The sequence below is a fragment of the Equus quagga genome, chromosome 15 (assembly GCF_021613505.1).
Source record: "Equus quagga isolate Etosha38 chromosome 15, UCLA_HA_Equagga_1.0, whole genome shotgun sequence".
Lineage (NCBI taxonomy): Eukaryota > Metazoa > Chordata > Mammalia > Perissodactyla > Equidae > Equus > Equus quagga.
This window is the reverse complement of record NC_060281.1, coordinates 42,346,695-42,364,988: the sequence shown is the minus strand read 5'-3', so window position 1 is coordinate 42,364,988 and position 18,294 is coordinate 42,346,695.

The window sequence follows — 18,294 nt, the reverse complement described above, 5'->3', positions numbered from 1 at the left end:
ATCAATACTGCATTGTTTTGATTGTACACACTAAATCTATTATGGATAGAGAGTGCCATTTTATTTTATCTTTTCTTATTTTTATTTTTTGGTGAGGAAGATTGGCCCTGAGCTAACATCTGTTGCCAATCTTCCTCTTTTTGCTGGAGGAAGATTGTTGCTGAGCTGACATCTGTGCCAATCTTCCTCTGTTTTGTATATAGGATGCCACCTCAGCATGGCTTGAGTGGAGTGTAGGTCCACACCCAGGATCCACACCAGTGAACCCCAGGCCACTGAATTGGAGTGTGAGAACTTAACCACTATGCCGTGGGGCTGTCCCAGAGAGTGCTGTTTTAGATGTTACATGGTTTGTATTTATATGGCAGGAAAACAGAGAGATTAAAACCAAGATTTGATCTTCTAAACCCCAACTCTCTCATCATCATTTAAAATTTGGATTGTTAAATAAGATAAACTGATTATAAGCTTGTTAAAACTTACAATATAAAAAACCCAGGAGCTGGCCTGGTGGCATAGTGGCTAAGTTCACACACTCCACTTTGGTGGTCTTGGGTTCACAGGTTCAGATCCTGGGTTTGGACCTACCCACTGCTCATCAAGCCATGCTGTGGTGGTGTCCCATATACAAGTGGAGGAAGATTGGCATGGTTGTTAGCTCAGGGACAATGTTCCTCAAGCAAAAAGAAAATTGGCAACAGATATTAGTTCAGGGCCAATATTCCTCACCAGAAAAAAGAAAAATTTTTTAAAAACCCCACAAATCTTACATTTTTCATCTCTCTGAGTCTGTCTAGCGTGTGCTATATGGAAATGATGCTTCCTTTGTCAGGTCAAGGCTTGTTCTCCCAGCTCAGAGATCAACTCTGGATTTGAGGACCATATAGGTTCTCTTTCTCATTCTGAATCCAGACTTTCAAATGAGTAGTTCAAAAGATTTAGGCTGGGAAACCACATAGAAAAGTTTTGAGCCTAACTTTTAGCTTCACTGGAAGGATGTCTGTGAACCAGGGACTCATTTCCACAGCTCCCAAAGGTGAGGTTTGGCTTTGGCAAAGAATGCCTGTAGGAATAGCCCACCTCAGCCCTTCAGAGTGGTTACGTTCTAATCCTCAGGAAAATCTGAATGACTTCTATATCAACATCAGTACTAGTGTGGATACTAGAACAAGAATACCACTGAATCTGGCAGAGGATTAATTCAGCCTTGTTTATTTAGGGACCATCAATCAAAGACACAGGATCAGAAAATGAGGGGTGAAGTCGTACGAAAGAAATGGAAGAAGCACCTACAGTGAATCCAAATTTATCTAGTTAACTAAACATTGGGACTTTCTTGGAAAGAAGGAAAGGAGATATACAAAGACTAGAAAGTCCAAATTTAAAAAGCTATCCTTTTTCCAAAGACATCAAATAACCTGTTTTGGCCTTGGGGGCCTTAAAATTCATCTCCTTCTCTTGGATTTCTCCTTTGTCTCTGATATAGAGTGATCACTGTTCCATCTCTACCATAATCATTTAAAGCTGTAATATCCCTCAGCACTGATTAAGCTGTATCTCACAAATTTTGATATGCTGAATCGTTATTATCATTCCGTTTGAAATATTGTACTATTTCAGTTGTGATTTCTTTTTTGACCCATGGGTTATTTAGAAGTGCCTTGTTTAATTTGAAAATATTTGTGGTCCTCCTAGGTATTTTATGGTTTTTGACTTATAATTATACCTGCTGTGGCCAGAGAACACACTATGCTTGATTTAATGCTTTCAAATTTATTGAGACTTGCTTTATATCTGTCATGGTGAGCATCTTACACGCTTATGAAAAGAATATGTTTTCTCCTGTTGTTGGGCAGTGTTCTATATCAATTAATTCAAGGTGGTTGACACTGTTATTGAAACAATCTGCCTACTGATTCTTTTGGTTTAGGTGCTCTATTAATTGCTGAGAGAATGATGATGAAAACTCCAACTGTAAGAGTGAAATTGTCTCTTTAATTCTGTCAATTTGTTCATATGTTTGAAGTTCTGTTTTTAGGCACATAAACATATACGATTGTATGTATTCTTGGTAAATTGAGAATTCTATCATTATGAATTATCCCTGTTTACCTCTGAAAATACTTTTCTGTTAAAGACTAGATTGTTTGATATTAACATAGCCACTCCAGCCTTCTTAGGCATACTGTAAGCATGACATACCTTTTTTCCATCCACCTGCTTTTAACTTATCTATGTCTTTATATTTAAAAGGAAACTCTTGTAGATAGTAGATAGTTGAATGGTGTTTGTTTTACTTTATCCATTCTGATACTCACTGACTTTTAATTGGAGGGCTTAGTCCATTAATATTTATTGTAAGTATTCACATAGTTGTGATTTGGGTTTATCCTTTTGCTATTTGTTTTCTGTTTGTTACTTGTATTTTTGGTTCTTTTTCTTCTGCATATTTTTGGATTATTTAAGTATCATTAGAATTCTACTTTAATATATCCAATGACTTTTTTAGCTTGGCCATTTACATTATTTTTAGTGATTGCTCTAAGGATTACAATATATATTCTTTATTTTTCATTCTACATAGTCTTAATATTTTACCATTTTACATAAAATGTACATATCTTGCAGCCATCTTTTATGCCATAGCTGTTATATGTATTACATACACATGGAATTATAAGACCCACAGGACAATGTAGTAATGTTTGCTTTGTACTGTTCTGAGAAATTTCCTTTAGCATTTCTTTTAGTGCTGATCTGCTGGAAATGAATCATCTTAGACTTTCTTCTTTATTTGAAAATGTTTTCATTTCGCGTTCATTCTTAAAGGGCAGTTTTTCTGAATAAAGAACTCAGTTTTTTCTTAAATTACTTTCAAGGTGTCGGTTCACTGCTTTTTCACCTGTAGATTTTCTGATGAGAAATCCGTGTTAATTCAAATTGTTCTTCTGTAGGTAATGCGCTGGGTTTTTGGTTTTTATTCGTGTGCTTTCAAGATTTTTTTCTATCTTTAACTTTTGGTGTTTTGACTATGATGTGCCTTAGGCATGGTTTTCTTCATATTTATCATGCTTGATGTTTGCAAAACTTCAAGAAACTTTAAATTTATATATTTCACCAAATGAGAAAAATAGTGGCCATTATTTCTTCAAATACATTGTCTGCCCAATTTGCTTTCTTGTCTTCTTCTGGGACTCCAATAACCAGTATATTGGATCTTTTGATACAGTTCCACATATTCTTGAGGCTCAATTCATTTTTTTTGAATTTTTTCTCTTTCCAAGTTTGCTGACTTTCTCTCATCTGTATTATTTGTTAGGAGTTTCTTTTTTTAAGTTTCAGATATTGTATTTTTTTACTTACATAATGCCTATTTGTTTCTTTTTATACTTTTTATTTCTTTTCTATTTTCTATCCATTTATTCTTTGTGAGCATACTTTCCCTAACATCCTTGAATATTGTTGTAATTGCTATTAAAAATATTTGTCTGCTAATTGTAACATATAGATTGTCTCAGGATTGTTTTTTTCTATTCAAAATGTACCGAATTTTTTTGCTTCTTCACATGTAGAATAATTTTGGATTGTATTTTGAGAGTTGTGATGCTGTGGATGCTGAGGACCCTGTTTTACTCATTTGAAAATGTTTTAAATTTTGTTGTTGCTATTTTTGTTTTTTACAGGCAATTAACTTGCAGGAATTCAATTACACATTCTGTATCTCAACTCTCAGTTTAGTTTAATCTGTTTTTCCTTTTCTGGAGGCTAACAGGAGCACACGCAGCTCAGGAGTAAAACAGATTTGGGCAGAGTTTATACACAAAATTTGGGGATTTCTTTCTCTAGTTCTCACCTTTATTGGATCCTCATAATTTTTAAGCAGCTGTTATTTGCCTCAAATTTTGTTCTCTGGTTCTTCAAAGCACAAAGATCTTAGATTTTCTATCAAAATTTTAGCTGCTATGTGTGCAGCTAACTTTGACTAAACGCTCTAGAAAATCATCCAAATAATCCCACCCGAAGTGAGATGCTGATCACTGTTTTTTGAAACCCAGAAAACTCCAACTATCCAAAATATTTGAGTTTTTTGGGTTGGTTACCTAGTTGTCTAAATGATTATGACTTGCCTAATTATCTTTTCCCCAAATGTCTATCAATAAATGGAGCCTGAGAATTAATGTCCCTCTGGGGCAGTAGGAATGTTACAGCCTCATAAAAACATCCAAGGACCCTTGCTTTAATTCCAATAAGGAAGAACCCTTTAGAAACATGAACAATAAAGTGGGAGAATTTACCTATTTAAGGGTATTTCTGAATTAAACTGCGTCTCCGCCATCCACCTAAATTGTTTGGTAAATATTGCCAAGTCCTCTATTATAGAAGGTATGGTACAGAGCCTTTCTTGCATAAAGATTGAACTGTCAATAGGAATATAATTAGAGCCACGTTTTCTGATAGTAATGATGCTTCTGTGCCAATCGTCCATAGCATCTTACTTAGCAAATTCACTCATAATGGAATTTGCAGAATGGATTGCTAAAACTAGAGGCTGAACATATAGTCACAGGGCAAAAAAGGGTAACTGGGACAAAAGGAATTAATTTTAAAAATAAGATCTGTATTAAACACATGGAAGAATAAATAGTTATGAAGGTTTATAAATATCTATGCTGTTCTGATCTAAAGTGCTTGTCACGTATACAAGCTATCCAAGACTTAGGACTGGATTGAAGAAAGATAGAGATGTATTTTGTTAAATAAAAGATAAAAAATTTATGCAGGTAGTATTTAGAATTTTGAGGAAGTGTCTGTGTGTGCATGCATACATACCGTGTACATGTGTATAAGTTTTCCATTGAATATTTTTTAAGCAAGAATTCTAGCAAAAAAAGGAATCTAGCTAATGTCATTCTTTTCTGTGGCTTTCTCCCTGTTGATGTCATTCTAATTTATCGCTCTTGCTGAGAAGCTTAAAGACTAAGGTTTAGTTTCTTACTGAATATCATTTTCATTTTTACTGTTTAATCCAATATGAATTTTTATTACATTTGCTGAATTTTAACACCAGTTTCTCTGCAATATCTTAATGAGTTTTTGTCACTGTGGGGCACTGTATATTGCATCAGATTAGTAGGTCAAACACATGTTAGTTATTAAACTTCCTATAAATAATGCATATTCACTTATGCAGTATGAGTAGATACTGAAAATTATTTCTTAAGGAAAGTAAAAGTTATCAAGTTAAAGAATAAGAGAAATTAAGTTTTCCACAACAGAGAGGTGCTGAAGTTTTGACCTCCTAGACTAAGAATGTCTGCTAAGATTTAGAACACTCTAGGTAAATATTTCTATTACACTTTGATATGTAAATACCAAATGTCATATTCAAAAGCTAGTCAATTGGTGAGATTTTCATAAAAACTGTAGTACAAGACACATGGCCACATTACCTAATAACTTAACTTCCTGGGTTTTATTTTATATAAATCAAATCAAGGTGGCAAAGATGACAAAACTCAGTGCTGGTTAGAGTTGAAGACAATTGACTTCTCATTTACCATCAATGATGTATAAATTGGTATCAATTCGGGAGTAGAAAGATAATACCATAACAATTATGAACTCCATTAGATATAGTTATTCTGCCTCTAGAAATAAGCATTACCCTGCTTAACCCAAGGAAATAATTGAAAATATCATGGGGCATTAGATACATAGACGAAGGTCAATTACAGCACAGGGCCAGTTGTAGCAGAGGAGACTGTATCTGCTCCGCTAACATTGTTTTTTTTGTGGGGGGAAGATTAGCCCTGAGCTACAGCATGTCTTGACAAGCTGTGCGTAGGTCCACACCCAGGATCTGAACCTGTGAATTCCATGCTGAAGCGGAACGTGCAAACTTAACCACTGAGCCATCAGGCTGGCCCCTCCGCTGACATTCTTATACTGTGACTTTTGTAGAGATCAAGGACCTCCACCATCCAGAAGGTATCTGGTAGATGGGATATATGTGGTATGAGGAGGGAGCATGCAGGACTGAGTGTATTGAAAACCTCTGGTGCTCTATTTCATAGCTCTGTTCTCAGCTGCTGGGTTTTTTTGTTTCACCTTTCTCTATTTTTGGAAAACATAGGTTAAATCAATTGTTATTTGAAATATGTTGGGAAGAAGTGGCAATACCAATGGGTACAAAGTGGAAATTTATTTCCAGGATTTCTTGCGCAAGATTTCGAGTATTTTTAAGACTATGAACAGTAACTTATTTGTATATGTTCAAAACTTATTAGGAAGTCATTTTACCAAATCCTTTTTCTAAAAGTGTCAAATATAAAGATTCCTAAAATCAGAAAAGTTATGTAATAATCTTTTGAATAACTAACAATTAATTTTACTCCTGGAGAGTAAAATTTAGTCATGAACATAAAAGATTACACATCGACTTCTGATATATCTTATGCTTTTCTCTAACCGTTGAGGGCTGAATGCTTGTTCAACTGCAGGGCCATCTTTCAGATTGTATTCTACTATGTGTTTTCTGCCTGGATTTGTGCAATGAGAAAAGCCCTCCACCAACATCTGTTCTGAAGGATTTGTAGCTATTAGTCAGTTTATTTCATTATCTTTCTAGCAAAAACTGAGCATTTCAGGACCATTAGATTCCTAGATTTAAATACATTACCAAACCATGATTTAAGGTCTGTTACAAGCTCATATATTAAAGGAGAAAAACCAACAGGGAAATAATTGGCTCATGTCCTCCGGTTGAGATCATGGTCAGAGGTGTGACACTTGCCAGAAACCTTGGAAAAACATCAGATATCCACACATCATCCCACCCTTCACCACAAGAAAAAATGAGGCAATTGAAGGCTAATATCTTTCCACCTTTCCAAAAGTCAGGGCATTAGCAGCCACTCCACACAGACTCGCTTGCGAAGTTTCAAGTCTGAAGGCACAAAAAAATGGCATAGGTCACAGAGGAGATGCAGCTTCCTGCAACTCATTTTAAAAAGTGATTTTGTATGTGGCATTCTCCTTGTGCTAGACTTGACCATTATGAAACAGAAAGTATCCGGAAGGATAACTGCCAAAATACGCAAAAGCATACCTTGGGGAAACTGTAGTTAGTGCATTATTATTTCTCTGCAGATACAAATTTGAAATAGGATTAAAAATGGAATCTTCTGCTCCAAGATAATGTAGAACTTAACTTGTTCCTGTAATATACTGTGAAGGTTTAACATTTGAATAGACCCTGGAAAAAATTATTATTATTAATTTTTGGAGGACAGATATAGAGAATCATATTAACCCTTACAACCATTGTTTTAAGGTGTACACTTGGGGCGGGACTGGTGGTACAGTGATTAAGTTCACACGTCCACTTCGGTGGCCTGGGGTTCGCCGATTCGGATCTACACACCACTTGTCAAGCCACACTCTGGCATGCATCTCACATGTAAAGTAGAGGAAGATGGGCATGGATGCTAGCTCAGGGCCAGTCTTCCTCAGCAAAAAAAGGGGATTGGTGGCAGATGTTAGCTCAGGGCTGATCTTCCTCAAAAAATAAATAAATAAATAAGTAAACAAACAAATAAAAATTTAAAATAAAATAAAATGTACTCTCATCATTGGATCATTCTTCCATGATATTATCTACTCGTTTTATTATTGTTATTATTTTTGGTGAGGAGGATTGGCCCTGAGCTAACATCTGTTCCCAATCTTCCTCCTTTTTGTTTCTCCCCAAAGCCCCAGTATATAGTTGTATATCATAGTTGTAGGTCCTTCTAGTTCTTCTATGTGGGATGCTGCCACAGCATGGCTTGATGCGCGGTATGTAGGTCCATGCCCATGATCCGAACCAGCAAAACCCTGGGCTGCCAAAGCAGAGCATACAAACTTAGTGCCACTGGGCTGGCCCTCATTTTACTACTTTTGGTAATATAAAAAGCACCCTTGACCTCATCACTCAACACAAAAGCTAGGATCTTAACAATAAAATAGAGCTAACTAAGATCTTCCCACAATTTAAACCTCTAACTCTCTCTACTGGGGTAAACATTATCCCAAATAGATGTTTACCTTTTCTTGCTTTCATTTTTGAATGGCTTTATTGACATGTAATTAACATAGCATTTTCCCCCAGTTTTATTGAGATGTAATTGACATATAACATTGTGTAACTTTAAGGTGTGCAGCACATTGCAAATCTGATTACCACAATCAATTTGGTTAACATCCATCACCTCACACAGTTACAATTTTTTTTCTTGTGATGAGAAGTTTTAAGATCTACTTTCTTAGCAACTTTCAGATATACAATAGAATGTTATTAACTATAGTCACCACGCTGTAATCATATCTACAGGACCTATTTATCTTATAACTGGAAATCTGTACCTTTTGACCAAATTCACCCATACCTGCCCCAGCCCATGCTTCAGGCAACCACCGATCTGTTTTCTGTTTCTATGAGTTTGTTTTTTTAGATTGCAGAAGTAATTGAGATCTTATCGTATTTGTCTTTTACTGTCTAATTTATCTCACTTAGCATAGTGCCCTCAAGAGTCATCCATGCTGTTCAAATGACAGGATTTCCTTCATTTTTATGGCTAAATAATATCCAATTATATGTATATGCCATATTTGCTTTATCCATTTATCCATCAGTGGATGCTTAGGTTGTTTCCATGCATTGTCTATTGTGACTAATGCTGCAATGAACATGGGGAGCAGATACTTTTTTCGAGATAATGATTTAATTTTCTTCAGCTATATACTCAGGAGTAGAATTGCTGGATCATATGGTAGTTCTATTTTTAATTTTTTGAGAAAACCCCATACTTTTTTCCACAGTGGCTATACCAATTCATATTCCCGACAGTGTACAAGGGTTCTCCTTTTTCCACATCCTTGCCAACACTTTATCTCTTGTCTTTTTGATAATAGCCATTCTGAGGGTTATGAGGTGATAATCATACTGTAGTTTTGATTTACATTTCCCTGATAGTTAGTGATGTTGAGCACCTTTTCATATCTGTTGGCCATTTGAAAATCTTCTTTGTAAAAATGTCTATTTAGGTCCTTTGCCCATTTTTAATCAGATTATTCAGTTTTTTGCTCTTGAGTTGTCTGAGTTCCTTATATATTTCGGCTATTAACCCCTTATCACATATGTTTTGCAGATAAACTTCACATGTTTAATGTATACAATTTGGTAAGATCTGACATATATGTATACATATATATGTAAAACACCAATACAATCAAGATTATGAACACATCCATCAACCCAAAAGTTCCTCATTCTCCATTTTAATCTTGTAATCTCTCCTTCTTGCTCCTTTCTGCCTGAGCCCCTATCTTCAGGCAATCACTGATATGCTTTCTATCACTGTAGATTAGTTTGCATTTTCTAGAGTTTAGATAAATGAAAACAAAAAAGATATTTTTCTTCCAACTTCCTTCACTCAAAATAATGCTTTTGAGATTCATCCATGTTGCTGTATCATTGTTCATTCCTCTTTGTTACTGAGCAGTGTTCCAATATATAGACATGCCACAATTTGTTTATTCATTCACTTGTTGATGGATATTTGAAGTGTTTTAAGTTTTGGGCTATTTCTAAAGCTTCGATGAAGATTTGTCACAGGTCTTTATGGGACCACATGCTTTCCTTTCTCTTGGAAAGATTCCAAGAAGCGAAATAACTGGGTTGTATGATAGGTATAGATTTTAAAGAAACTACCAACTATTTTCCAAAGTGCGTGTATCATTTTATATTCCTGCCAACAGTGTATGAGAGTTCAAGTTAATATATATCCTAGCCAACCCCTGCTATGGTCGGTCTTTTTTAATTTTACATATTCTAACAGGTGTTTAGTGATATATGATTCTGGGTTTTTTTTTTTAAAGACCTTTTTTTAGAGCAGTTTATGTTTACCAAAAAATTGAATGGTAGGTACAGAGATCTCCCATACGCCCCTGTGCCCCCTCACATGCATAGCTCCTCCCATTATCAATATCATTCACAAGAGTGGTACATGATGAACCTACACTGACACATCATAATCACCCCAAGCCCATAGCTTATCTTAGGGTTCACTCTTGATGCTATACATTCTGTGGGTTTGAACAAATATGTAATGACATATATCCATCATTATAAAATCATGCAGGGTATTTCACTGCCCTAAAAATCCTCTGTGCTCTGACTACTCATCTCTCCCTCAGCCCATCCTTGGCAATCACTGTTCTTTTTATTATCTGCACAGTTTTGCCTTTTTCAGAATGTCATATGGTTGAACTGTAATCATATAGCATGTAGTCTTTTCAGATTGTCTTCTTTCACTTGGTAATATGCATTTAAGATTTCTCCATATCGCTCTATGGCTTGATAGCTCATTTATTTTTAGCACTAATGTTCCATTGTTCAGATATGTCACGGTTTATTTAGCCATTCCTCTACTCAAGGACATCTTCGTTGCTTCCAGGTTTTGGCAGTTATGAATAAAGCTGCTATAAACATTTGCATGCAAGTTTTAATGTGGACATAAGTTTTCAATTCCTTTAGGCTATCTTCCTTTGTGAGGTATCTGTTAAGATCTTTGGCCCATTTTCTAACTGGGTATTTGTTTTCTTATTGTTGAGTTTTAAGAGTTCTTTGTATATTTTGGATAACAAACCTCTATCAGATGTATATTTTGCAAATAGTTTTTCCCACTCTGTGGCTTGCCTTCTTATCCTCTTGACATTGTCTTTCATAGAGCAGAAGATTTTAATTTTAAATGAAGTCTAGCTTTTCAAATATTGCTTTCATGGATCACGTCTTTGATGTTATAACTAAAAAGTTATCACCATACCCAAGGTGTTCTAGAATTTTTTCTATGTCATCTTCTAGGAGTTTTATAGTTTTTCATTTTACATTTAAGTTTATGATCTGTTTTCAGTTAATTTTTGTGAAGAGTGTATGGTCTGAGTCTAGATTTATTGTCTTTTGCATGGGGATGTCAGTTATTCTAGCACCATTTGTTGAAGAGATTATCTTTGCTCCACTATATTGCCTTTGCTCCTTTGTCAAAGATCAGTTGACTATGTTTACATGGGTCTATTTCTGGGCTCTCTATTCTGTTCCGTAGACTTGTCTGTTTTTTCACCAATACATTTCTGGCTGGATTACTGTAGCTTTATGGTAAGTAATGAAGTTGGGTAGCATCAGTCTTCCAATTTTGCACTTCTCTTTCAATACTGTGTTAGCTATTCTGGATCTTTGCTTCTCCATATAAACTTTAGAATCAGTTTGTCTATACCATAAAATAACTTGCTCATGTTTTGATTGGGATTGTGTTGAATCAATGGATGAAGTTGAGGACTGACATCTTGACTATATTGACTCTTTCTTACCATGAACATGGAATATGTCTCATTTATTTAGTTCTTTGATTTAATTCATCAGTTTTGTAGTTTTTCTCATATAAATCTTATAAATATTGTGTTTGAGTTATACCTAAGTGCTTCATTTTTGGAGGTTCTAATATAGATGGTATTGCGTTTTAAATTTCAAATTCCAAATGTTCATTGTTAATATATGGGAAAGCAATTGACTTTTGTATATAACCTTGCATTTTGCAACCTTGATACAATTGTTTATTAGTACTAGGAGGATTTTTGTTGTTGATGATTCTATTGGATTTCTACATAGATAATCATGTCATCTGTGAATAATAGCAGTTTTCTGTCTTCTTTCTCAATCTGTATTCATTTTATTTCCTTTTCTTGCCTTATTTCATTGGTAAGGACTTCCAGTACAATGTTGAAAATTAGGGTTGAGAGGGGAAGTTCTTGCCTTGTGCCTCATAGAGAGAAAGCTTAGAGTTTCTTGCCATTAAGTATGATGTTAGCTGTAGGGTTTTTATAGTCTTTATCATGTTGAAAAAGTTCCCCTTATTCCTAATTTACTGAGAGCTTTTATCATGAATGGATGTTGAATTTTGTCAAATGCTCTTTATCTATTGATATTATCATGTGATTTTTCTTTTTTAGTCTGCTAAAGTGTTTAGATTACATTAACTAATTTTCAAGTGTTGAATCAGCCTTTCCTACTCGAGGTAAATACCACGTGTCATGGTGTCTAATTCTTTTTATACTTTTTTGGGTTTGATAATATTGTGTTGAGAATTTTTGCGTCTATGTTCTTGAGAAATATCAGTCTGTAGTTTTCTTGTAATGTCTGTCTGGCTTTGGTATTATGGTAATAGTGGCCTTATGGAAAGTATCCCCTCCACTTCTAGCCTCTGAAAGAAACTGTATAGACATGGAATATTTTCCTCCTTAAATGTTTGGTAGAATTTACCAGTGCACCCCTCTGGTGCTTTCTGTTTTGGAAGGTTATTAACTATTGATTCAATTTCTTTAATAGATTTAGTCCTATTCAGATGATCTATCTCATTTTATATATTTTGTAAAATTATGTCTTTCAAGGAATTGACATATTTCATCTAGATTATCAAATTTGTGAGCATAGAATTGTTCATAGTATTTCTTTATTATTCATTTAATTTCCATGGTATCTGTGATATACTCTCCTTCATTTTTGATAGTAGAAATTTGTATTCTCTCATTTTCTTAGTTAGAGGCTTATTGATTTAATTGATCTTCTCAAAGAAGCAGCTTTTTGTTTTATTGATTTTCTCTGTTGATTTCCTGTTTCAATTTCATTTATTTCTGCTGGAATTTTTATTATTTATTTTCTTCTACTTTGGATTTAATTTGCTCTTCTATTTCTAGTTTCCTAAAGTGAAAGCTTATTTTATAGAATTTAGATATTTTTCTTTACTACTATATGTATTCAGTGCCAAACTTTTCTCTCTAAGCACTGCTTTCACTGTATTCCACAAATGTTGATGTGTTGTATTTTTATTTTTATTTAGTTGAAAATATTTTTTGATTTTTGATTTTTTTATCTGTTAGCTATCTCTTTATCTCTTAGATCAATTAAGAATAAGAAGAATAAAATTTTTATTTTACTTTCACTTACTTCTTTGGTCCATTTGTTATTTAAAAGTATGTTGTTTAATCTCCATGTATTTTTGGATTTTCCAGTTATCTTTCTGTTGTTGATTTCTAGTTAAATTCCATTGTGGTCTGAGAGCAGACATTATATGATTTTTTTTTCTTTACAAATTTGTTAAGATTTGTTTTATGGCCCAAATGTAGTCTACCTTGGTGAATATTCCATGTGAAGTTAAGAAGAATGTGTATTCCTCTGTTGTTTGATGAAATAGTCTATGGATGTCAGTCATATCCAGTTGATTGATGCTATTGTTGAGTTCAAGTAAGTTGGTACCAAATTTTTGCCTGCTGGATCTGTCCATTTCTGAGTGAAGGGGTTTAGAAGTCTCCAACTATCATAACAAATTCCTCTACTTATCATAATTCTATCAGTTTTTGCCTTATATAGTTTGACACTCTGTTGTTAGGTGCATACGTGTTAAACATTGTTATGTCTTCTCGGATAATTGACCACTTTATTGTTATGTAATGACCTTTTTTATTCCTGATGAATTTCTTACTTTAAAGTCTTTCCTTTCTGAAATTAATATAACTACTCTTGCTTCCTTTTGAAGTTTTAGCATGGCATATTGTTCACCACTCATTTGCTTTTAATCTATACGTGCCTTTATATTTAAAGTGGGTTTCTTGTAGACAACCTATAGCTGGGTCTTGGTTTTTGATACTCTCTAATCTCTGTCATTATAATTGGTGTACTTACACTATTGACATGCAAAGTGATTATTATTATAGTTGAATTAATATCTACCAAATTCGTTACTATTTTCTATATGTTGCCTTTGTTCTCTGTTCCTATTTTTGTCTTCCATTCTTTTTCTGCCTTTTGTGGTTTTAATTGAGCATTTTATATAATTCCATTTTCTCTCATTTCTCAACATATCAGTTATACTTCTTATTTTACTTTTTTTAGTGGTTGTTGTAGAGTTGGCAGTAATTATTTACTTCTAATCTAAGTGCACTTTCAGGTAGCACTATGCCACTTCATGGGTAGCATTAATACCTCATAATAACAAAATAATCCTAATTCCCTTCTTCCATCCTTGTAACATCGCTGTCACTCATTTTACTTATACATATAAGCATAGATATACACATAAGATACACATAAGCATACAAATTGAATACCTTTTTGCCATTATTATTTTGAACAAATTTTTATCTGTTAGATCAATTAAGAATAAGAAAAATGAAAACTTTATTTTACTGTCACTTATTTCTTCTTCAGTACTCTTCCTTTCTTTATGTAGATCCAAATTTCTGACCTATATTGTTTTCCTTCTCTCTAAACAGCTTCTTTCAACATTTTTTACAAGGCAAGTCTATTGACAAGAAATTCCCTTGGTTTTTCTTTGAGAAAATCTTTATATTTACCTCTTATTTTGAAGGATACTTTCGCAGTATATGAAATTCTGGGCAGATAGATGTTTTCTTTTAACTCCTTAAATATTTCACTCCAATCTTTTTTTCTTGCGTGGTTTATGACTAGAAATCAGATTTAATTTTATCTTTGTTCCTTTATAGGTAAAAGTGTTTTTCTTCCCTCCGTCTTTCTTCAGGATTTTTTCTTTATCTTTGCTTTTCTGTAATTTGAAAATGATATGCCTAAGTATCATTTTTGGGCATTTACCCTGTTTGGTGCTCTCTGAGCTTCCTGGATATGTGGTTTGGTGTCTGACATTAATTGAGGGGAAATTCTCACTCATAATTGTTACAAACATTCCTTCTGTTTCTTTCTCTCTTTCTTCTCCTCTGGTATTCCAATTACGTGTATATTAAACATTTTGTAGTTGTCCCATTGTCTTTGGATATCTCGTTCTGTTTTATTCAGTCTTTGTTCTCTTTGCTTTTCAGTTTTTGAGCATTCTATCTGTATCTTCTGGCTCAGAGATTCTTTCCTCAACCATGTCCAGTCTTCTAATAAGCCCATCAAAGGAATTTTTCATTTCTGTAACAGTGGTTTTTATCCTTAGCAGTTCTTTTTGTGTCTTTCTTAGGATGTCCATTTTCTGTTTATATTGCACATCTGTTCTTGCATATAACTACTCACATGAAGGAGTTTTGTCTACTTTATCCATTATAGCCCTTAGTATATTAGTCACTATATTAAATTCTTGGTCTGATAATTCCAACGTCCCTGCCATGTCTTACTCTGTCTCTTTAAATGTGTATTTTGCTTTTTGTTACGTCTTGTAATTTTTCCTTGAAAGCTGGACATGATATACTCCAGCAATAGGTTCCACAGTGGTTTCTGCTCCTGAGCCTCTGCTTGGCAGGCTGTGACTCCCTGTATTTGCCTGTCTGTGTCTGCAATTTGAAAGAAGCAGTCTGCCCTATGTTCTATTCTCTCTTATGGATCCAAGCAGAGTGGCTGATTATTCAATATGTTTAGCTTTTCACTTGTTAGGACAGGGTGGTGATTTCCAAGCTCCTTACATTTGGAAGCAGAAACCGAAAGTCCCCTTTCATTGTGGTTTTACTTTGCTTTTCCTTGATGAGCAATGATGTTGAACTTCTTTTTATATGCATGTTTGTCATCCATATCTCTTCTTTGGTAAAATACGTCTTTAAATCATTGCCTATTTTTTAAAATTCAGTTGTTTATTTTCTTAGTATTGATTTTGAAATTTATTTTTATATATTCTGCTTATAAATCTTTTGTCAGATATATTATTTTCAAATATTTTTTCCCACACTGTGGATTGTCATTTCATTCCTTTGATAATGTGTTCAAAGACAAAAAGTTCTTAATTTTAATACAGTTCAATTAATCAATTTTTTACTTATAGGTAATGCTTTTGGTGTTGTGTTTAAAAAATCAGTTCAAATATCTTCTACTTTCCCTTTTCATTTCTTCTTTGACACTAAGTTATTTAGAACTGATTCTTTCGTTCCCAATTATTTAGGGAATGTTGCAATATTTTTCCATTATTGATCTCTAATTTGATTTCACTCTGGTTAGAAAAAATACTTTGTAAGGCCTGAATCATGTTAGATACTTTAAGACTTGTTTTATGGTCCAGAATATGGTCTTTTTGATAAATATTTAGTGTCGACTTGAAGATAATGTGTATTTTTCTGTTATCAACAGCATTCTATAAATATTAATTAAATTTGTTTGATAGTGTTGTAATCTTTTACATGCTAATTGATTTTTTACTAATTTGTTCAATCTTCTATTGAAAGAAGTGTATTGAAATCTCTGATTACATTTGTGGATTTGTCTATTTCTCCTTGCATTTTTATCAGCTTTTGCTTTTTGTAGTTTGAAGGTCTGTTATTAGTTACATAAGCATTCAGAATTTTTGTGTCTTCTTGATGAACTAACCCCTGATCATTATAAAATGAATTTCTTTATATCTGATAATATTATTTTTTCTGAAATTTACTTTGTCTGATATTAATATAGCACCTCTAGCTTCCTTTAAGTCAGGATGGCGTATTTTTTCCATTTTTGAATGTTATCTCATTTGTGTCCTTATATTTAAACTGGGTTTCTTATAGGCATCAAGTGTTGAGTCTCACTATATTATCTAATCAGATAATATCTTCCTCTTAATTGGAATAATTATGCCATTTAATTTTTATTTAATTTAAATATAGTTTTTAATTAAACTTTTTCTGATAGTTGGAAATTTACAGGCATCCATAAGAAATAACACAGAGACATTGTATACCTCTTACCCAATTTCCTTCAATAGGAAGAATTTGAAAAATTATAATACACTATCACAACCAAGATATTGATATTAACATAATCAAGATAGAGAGTATTTCTCTCAGTAGAAAGAAGCCTCATGTTGCACTTGTGCAGTCACAACCACTTCTCTTCCACCTCTTCCTTAATCACTGGCCCCCACTAATCTGTTCTCCTCTTCTGTAATTTTGTCATTTCAAGATTGTTGTACACATCAAACTATCTGTTATCTTTTGGGAGTGACTGTTGTCATGCAACATAATTATTTGGAGATTCATCCAGAATTTTATGGGTATCAATCAATAATCCATTCATTTTTACTGCTGAGTAGTATTCCACATCATAGATTTGCCACAGTTTGTTTAACCATTCATTCATGAAGGACATTCTAGTTATGAACAGAGTGGCTTCCCACTAGCATTGTATGAGTGTTCCAGTTTCTCTGCATGTTTGTTAGCATTTGTTGTTGTTACTATTTCTTATTTTAGTTATTCTAATGGGTACCTAGTGATATCTCATTGTGCTTTAATTTGCATTTTCCTAATGATTAATGATGTTGAACATCTTATCATTTATTTATTTGTCATCCATCTCTTTTTTCGGTAAAGTGTCCATTTAAAGTTTTTCATATACCGATTTGGCAGTTGTTTATCTCTTTGGTGAAATGTCTGTTCATTTCTCTTGCCAATTTTCTAATTGAATAGTTTATATTTTATAATTGAGTTTGGCAAATCTCTATACATTGTAGATATTAGTCTCTTAGCATATATTTAGTTTGAAGATATTTTCTCCCACTCTGCACCTTGTATTTTTATCCTCTTCACATCTCTTTGCAGAACAAAGTTTATAAATTTTGATGCAGCCTAATCTATCAATTTTTTTCCTTTTATGGATGATGCTTATGGTTTCAAGTATAAGAATTTCTTGCCTAACCCTGGATCCTGAAGATTATCTCTTGTATTTTTTCTAAAAGTTTTATAGTTTTGTGTTTTGCATTTACTTCTGTGATCCATTCTGAGTGAATTTTTGTATCATGTGAAACTTAAGTTGAAGGTCATCTTTTGATTATGAATGTCCACTTGCTTCAGCACTGTTTGTTGAAAATGCCATATATCTCCTATTGAACTGTTTTTTGCATCTTTGTGAAAAACCAGTTAGATATATTTGTGTGATTCTACTGGATTCTCTATTCAGTTCATTTATCTATGTATGTGTTCCTCTGCCAGTGCTATACCATGTGTATAAGTGTATGTATATAACAAGTCATAAAATTGGTAGATTGATTCCTCTCATTTGTTCTATTTAAAAATTATTTAGCTATTCTAATTCCTTTACATTTTCATATAAATTTTGGAATAAAATTATCTAGACATATAGAAAATCTTGCTGAGTTTTGTTAGAAATTGTGTTGTCTGTATATTAACTTAGGGAGAACTACATCTTTACCACGTTGAGTCTTTCAATCAATGAATATAGTACGTCTCCCCATTTATTCATGTCTTCTTTGATATCTTTCATCAATGTTT